The following is a 6,524-nucleotide window of genomic DNA, read 5'->3' as shown; positions in this document are numbered from 1 at the left end:
TAAAAAATGTGTGCAGCATTGTCATGTGTCTTTAATTGGAGGTTGTAGACAGATGGTGGTTAGACCCAGTGAGAGTATATGTTGATGCTTTCAATTTAATTTTTGTGATAACGATTACGTTCGGCTGAAGTAAAGTAGTTTTCACGCACTGATTTAGAGCAATAGGTTTTTCTTGAATATTTTTGTATAAGGTAATTTGTTATTTAATTAATCAGATAATATGTTCTTCTGCTGAATATTAGTCATTCAACCTTCAAACTATATCAAATATGCCAGAAATTTATAACTGAAAAGGGAGCCACTTGGACTTGGGCATGGCTCACAGTGGTCAGCTTGACAGTTTTGTTATTTGTTTTTCTTAATGGATGGTCACACATTTTCACCAGTGACTTGTGATGTAAATGAAAATGGTGCTGGTTATTTCTAACACAGCAGTAACCTTGTTATTACTGCTCTTCTTAAATGGAAGAAGTCGTATCAACATAGGGTTTAGCCAGAATTTATTTTTAAGTCTTATTAGTCCTAATTCAAAGTGATGCTGATCATACCTCCAGTGTGGCTACCATGATAGCTGTCTTTAAAATAATATCGAAAGCCCTACTTATGGATAGTCATCGAAGATGGAAGTCATCTTGAAAACTATGTTATTGCTTCTCTCTAAATAAAGCAAGTAAGATTGATAAGGGGTTTTCACAAGAAGACTTTCCGAGTTGCTCCTAAAAGAAATGTTGCAAAAGTGACATCCAGTATGGTTGCCAGAGTGGTCATGTTAAAATTCATATTGATACTCCTTCTGTATGGATTGTCATATTGGCATGGAGTTTTTGCCAAAAGACCTTTTATGATATCTGATTGGTCCTAATGTAAAATTGTGTCAATGTTACATCCGGTATAACTGCAAAATTTGCCATGTTGATAATCTAGTTATTGTTTCTCCTCTGGAAAGAACGGTCATTTTCACATGTGATATTCATCAAAAGACTTCATATGGTTTCAGGTTGGTTCTTCATAAAAATAGTTGTTGTTGGGTTTAGCGTCATTTTTCAGCACACAATATGCTGTACATGGCGGCCGGTATTAATGGTGGAGAAAAAACCCGGAAAGAACCACCGACCCTCGAGAAGTTACTGGCAAGCTTTCTGACATACCCACATTGGCCGAATCCAAGACTCGAATCTACGCAGACAGAGGAGAGATGGTAGTAATCCGTAATGGAGATCTGTTTAGACCACTTGACCACTCGGGGCTCCCATAAAAATTGTAATAATAATAATAAGTAATCTATGTGGAGGCCCTTGCACAAAAGAGCAAATTTATTTACAAACCTACAGGTGTACACATATACATACAAATAGCAGCATGCATTTTTTTACCCACCTGTTAATGCCTAAAAAGAACCCATCACAGCATAATTTTATAGAAATAGTTACAATATGTGGGAATTGGAGACAAGTAATAGTTGTCTCCACTTTTTATTAAGTATTATTAAGTAGGACACCGTGAGCCAGCTTTCATGTGCATCAAATGCTCATCCCAAGATACACAAAAAGTGTAAATGTTGATGGACGTAATGGTTTAAAAAATGCACCACAGACACTAAGGATGGACCCAATTCTTTTGTTGCAATTTTATGAGAAAAAAAGGGTAGAAAAGAAGATTACAGTGACCCAGTTTTTGTTTGAAACGTGTCCATCCAGAGTTGTACTATCAATATACGTTTGGTTGAAATAGGTGATCACCTTATTGCATGGATGTGCACTTTTTAAGCAGTTGTTAACAGTGAACCAATATGCATGCAACATATGTTTATCCCAAGATATACACATAATGCAAGTTATTTTAAATTTCAGTGTTTTAAAATTAAGGAGCTACAGCCCAGAAAGGATGAAAAGATAATTTTTAAGCACTTGGATAAATGTTGATACTTTGAAAAAAAATTCCCTATACACCATGACTAATGAATAATTTGGAAGCTGATTCATATTTGGCCCACCCCCTCTTTAGCAATGCTTCAGTCATAAACTTGCCCTTACCCTCTTGTGAAGATAATGTACTTCCCCCTCACCCAATCCAATTTGGTTGTATTCATTTGCCCTGAGAAACTTATAAGATGGCACAAAAGCCACTCAATATAAGGAAATGAAATTTGGATTGCATATTTGTTTGCAGATGTCGATGACCTAATTATATTTTAAGACCATTCGAGCAATTTGTCAATTATGTATGCATTTATTTGATGCCTACCATAAAGCAGAAAATGTCATGTCATGATATCCATATCAAACACGTTTGGATTCTGCACAGTAATTTACATGTCCAACGTATGCAGTTACCAAACATTTTGGATGGGAGGGGGGGTAAGGAAGACTCCTATCATTCTTGGGCTCAAAAGCTCACAGGTCACAGTCACTAGGACTAAAAGAAGGAAAATGGTTGACAAAAACAGTTGTCTACACACCATATATGGTTTCCACACTTTGTGCATAGATTATACTTGTGGTAAGGTAGAGCCTATAAATGATAAGGTACATAGGTCAGGGTCACTCATTGGGACAAGAAATATAGTTTCTGCTCAATAACATTGGTTTTATGCCACACTTGTCTCAGATACAGTGGATGGATTACACTTGGGATAAGAAAGCAGCATATTAAAGGTTAAGTTCACTCAGACTAAAATTAGGAAACTGGTTTCAGATATATCCATGGAAGACTTAAACATGCAGTAGATGTAAAATGATACTCGTGGAGGGGTGTATAATGTCTCATTTATGGTACTCTGGTTTAACATGGAGTGGGTGTATAATGTGTCATTTATGGTACTTTGGTTTAACATAGAGTTGGTGTATAATGTGTCCTTCATGGTACTCTGGTTTAACAGAGTGGGTGTATAATGTGTCATTTATAGTACTCTGGTTTAACATAAGAGTGGATGTATAATGTGTCCTTCATGGTACTCTGGTTTAACATGGAGCAGGTGTATAATGTGTCATTCGTGGTATTTTGATTGAACATGGAGTGGGTATATAATGTTCTATTTGTGGTAGAGTTGGGGTATGTGTCATTCATAGTACTCTGGTTTAACATAGAGTAGGTATATAATGTATCATTCATGGTACTCTGGTTTAACATAGAGTAGGTATATAATGTATCATTCATGGTACTCTGGTTTAACATAGAGTAGGTGTATAATGTATCATTCATGGTACTCTGGTTTAACATAGAGCAGGTGTATAATGTCATTCGTGGTATTTTGATTGAACATGGAGTGGGTATATAATGTTCTATTTGTGGTAGAGTTGGTGTACGTGTCATTCATAGTACTCTGGTTTAACATAGAGTAGGTATATAATGTATCATTCATGGTACTCTGGTTTAACATAGAGTAGGTGTATAATGTGTCATTCGTGGTATTTTGGTTTAACATGGAGTGAATGTATAATGTGTGTCATTCATGGTATTTTGGTTGAACATGGAGTGGGTATATAATGTTCTATTTGTGGTACTTGTGGTTTAACATGGAGTGAGACAACTAGTGGTTAGAGCATCTGTCTTGGATGTGGAAGGTTGGTTCGTACCCCAGCTGAGTCATACCAAAAATTTTATAAAATGGTATTAACAGCTGCCTTTAGGCACTCAGCATTAAGAGGTTAGTGTTAGTACTGGTCCTCCAGGTGTCAGGATAATGTGACTGGGTGGGACAAAATGCTGCATGTCTCTGGCATGATGTCCCAGTGTTAGACATCATTATAAACTGCCACACTGCAGACGTCGTAGCCATATCACAATTTTTTTAAAGCCACCTTAAAAAGGCAAATCTCACAGACACACACATGGAGTGCATGTGTGCTGGTAATGTACTATACATAGAGTGAATCTCTAATATATTATTCATGTTATTCTGGTTTAACATGGAGTGGGTGTATAATGTGTCATTCATGGTATTCTGGTTCAAAATGGATTGTGTGTATAATGTGCCTTTCGTGGTACTCTGGTTAAACATGGAGTGGATGTATTTTGTGTCCTTCATGGTACTCTGGTTAAACATGGAGTGTATGTATTTTGTGTCCTTCATGGCACTCTGGTTTAACATGGAGTGGATGTATTTTGTGTCCTTCATGGTACTCTGGTTTAATATGGAGTAGATGTATTTTGTGTCCTTCATGGTACTCTGGTTAAACATGGAGTGTATGTATTTTGTGTCCTTCATGGTACTCTGGTTAAACATGGAGTGGATGTATTTTGTGTCCTTCATGGCACTCTGGTTTAACATGGAGTGTATGTATTTTGTGTCCTTCATGGTACTCTGGTTAAACATGGAGTGTATGTATTTTGTGTCCTTCATGGTACTCTGGTTAAACATAGAGTGGATGTATTTTGTGTCCTTCATGGCACTCTGGTTTAACATGGAGTGGATGTATTTTGTGTCCTTCATGGTACTCTGGTTTAATATGGAGTAGATGTATTTTGTGTCCTTCATGGGTTTTTGGTTTAAGATGGAGTGCATAATGTACCATTCATAGTACACTGGTTTAACATTGCTTTGACATTTTTGTTTGCATATCAAAATGTAAACATTGGGGAGGTATGTGTATGTTTTTTGCAAACAATTTTAAAAAATATTTTCTGTTGTCTACTTAGTCATACAAAGTCTAAAAGTGCTTAATTGTTTTGGGTGGGGTGATGAGTTCAGGACTGCATTTTGTTGTGCAATTAAGTAGTAAGTACAGAACTGGGACATGATGAAGGTTTTAAATCATAGTGTTCAAGAAATACATTTAGTAATCTATGTGATGTACTATAAACTGTTACTCCATGTGTCTTTTAATACCAGATAGTTGTTGCTATAATCATTGATTCTGACATTGAAATTAATAAAAGAATCTAAACTATAATTTTGTCTATCATTTGTTCCATTGAATTTATAAAGTATATCATTGTACTTGAAATCTATAGCTTAGTGCAAAAAGTTTTTTTTATAAGCCTTTCAACATTTTCATTCACCTTGCATTTATAATCTGCTTTTGTATGTTCTTCCAATACACTGCCTGATTATAATATGATGGGAGTCTTTCCATTGATTTGAGAAAATGAAGAAAGCAAAAAAAAAAAAAAAGAAAGAACCATGTTTCTCTGGCTTATTTATGGAATAAAGGTGCTAAAATGTTTGCCTAAAGGAATTAACATTTTGAGAGTGGTCTCCCTTGATATAGGGATTGGTACCAAAACCCATAATTTGTCAGTTAATGTTGGAGTAAAAGTATATGCTCTTCCAGATGTGTAATAACCCATATTTGTCAGTTACAGTGGATGTACATGGTCATTCAGGGATGTAATTACAGACAGAGAGGGCTTGGCACCCAGATCCATAATTTGTGTTACTTATGGCTTGGAAAATACAGGTGCTTTCAGGGATGTAACAGCTGGGAGGTAATGCCCATGTTATGATTGGTTAATTATTGTCCAAAAAAACCCGTTTATAGTTTTTATGGTACATTCCATAAGAATCCATATCATGAATCAATTTTGTTTTCTTTTTCTTGAAATACATGACCCAGTCACCATGTGTTATGAAATATGTAGACGGAGTTGCATCTCCTTATTTTTGGAGTTGGCCCAGGTTTCCCAATATATTGAATGCAGCTGCAAGTCATTTGTGAGATATGGACTTTAGGCAGCACAGATTGTTGGGACCGCTCCGGTGGCCTAGTGATTAGAGCGTCTGCCTTGGAAGCAGGAGGTCGTGGGTTTGAACCCCGGTTAAGTCATACCAAAGAATTACAAAAATGGTACTAACAGTTGCCTCGCTAGGTGCTCAGCATTAAGAGATTAGTGTTAGGACTGGTTGGCCTGGTGTCAGGATAATGTGACTGGGTGGTACATCATGCTACGTGTCTGCGGCATTATGCCCAAGTGCAAGACGTCACTATAAACTGCCACACTGCAGACATCGTACCGATATGACTGAAAAATTGTTAAAGCTACATTAAAAATCATAATCACACACACACACACACACACACACACACACACACAGATTGTTGAAGAAATGTAGCTTTTAGGGGGAAACAGGTTCACTTTGTAAATCCAGGAGAAGTAGTAGTTGTTCTGGGTTTAATGCCATTTTTCAGCACGTTATAGGTTGTACATGGTGGCTAGTATATCGGGGGGTGGGGGGAGAGAAAGGGGAAAAAATACTGGGACCACTGAGGCTTCTGGCAAGTTGTTTCACATGCTCATGCTGGCTGAGCCTGAGACTCCGGCCATACCCAGGTGAGACGTGGATCTGTAAAAGCGAGTGCATGGACCACATGGCCATCTGGGGCCACCAGCAGATGTTGAGCAATGTGTGTTCTTACAAAGTCTCTGAGGAACCTTGAAGCCTGCACCCCAGTAGATCAAATGGAACGTTTGAGGTGAAACATTTCTCAGACAGATGATTAGAATGTTTTCTCAGACCGCCATTACACAGTTTGGATAACGTCAGTCTGGGGAGGAATTTTTTTATACTTGAATGCTAGGCTTGT

This window comes from Sinohyriopsis cumingii, unplaced genomic scaffold (genome assembly GCF_028554795.1).
Source record: "Sinohyriopsis cumingii isolate HCF-2022 unplaced genomic scaffold, ASM2855479v2 utg000622l, whole genome shotgun sequence".
Classification (NCBI taxonomy): domain Eukaryota; kingdom Metazoa; phylum Mollusca; class Bivalvia; order Unionida; family Unionidae; genus Sinohyriopsis; species Sinohyriopsis cumingii.
This window is presented reverse-complemented; position numbering follows the sequence as displayed.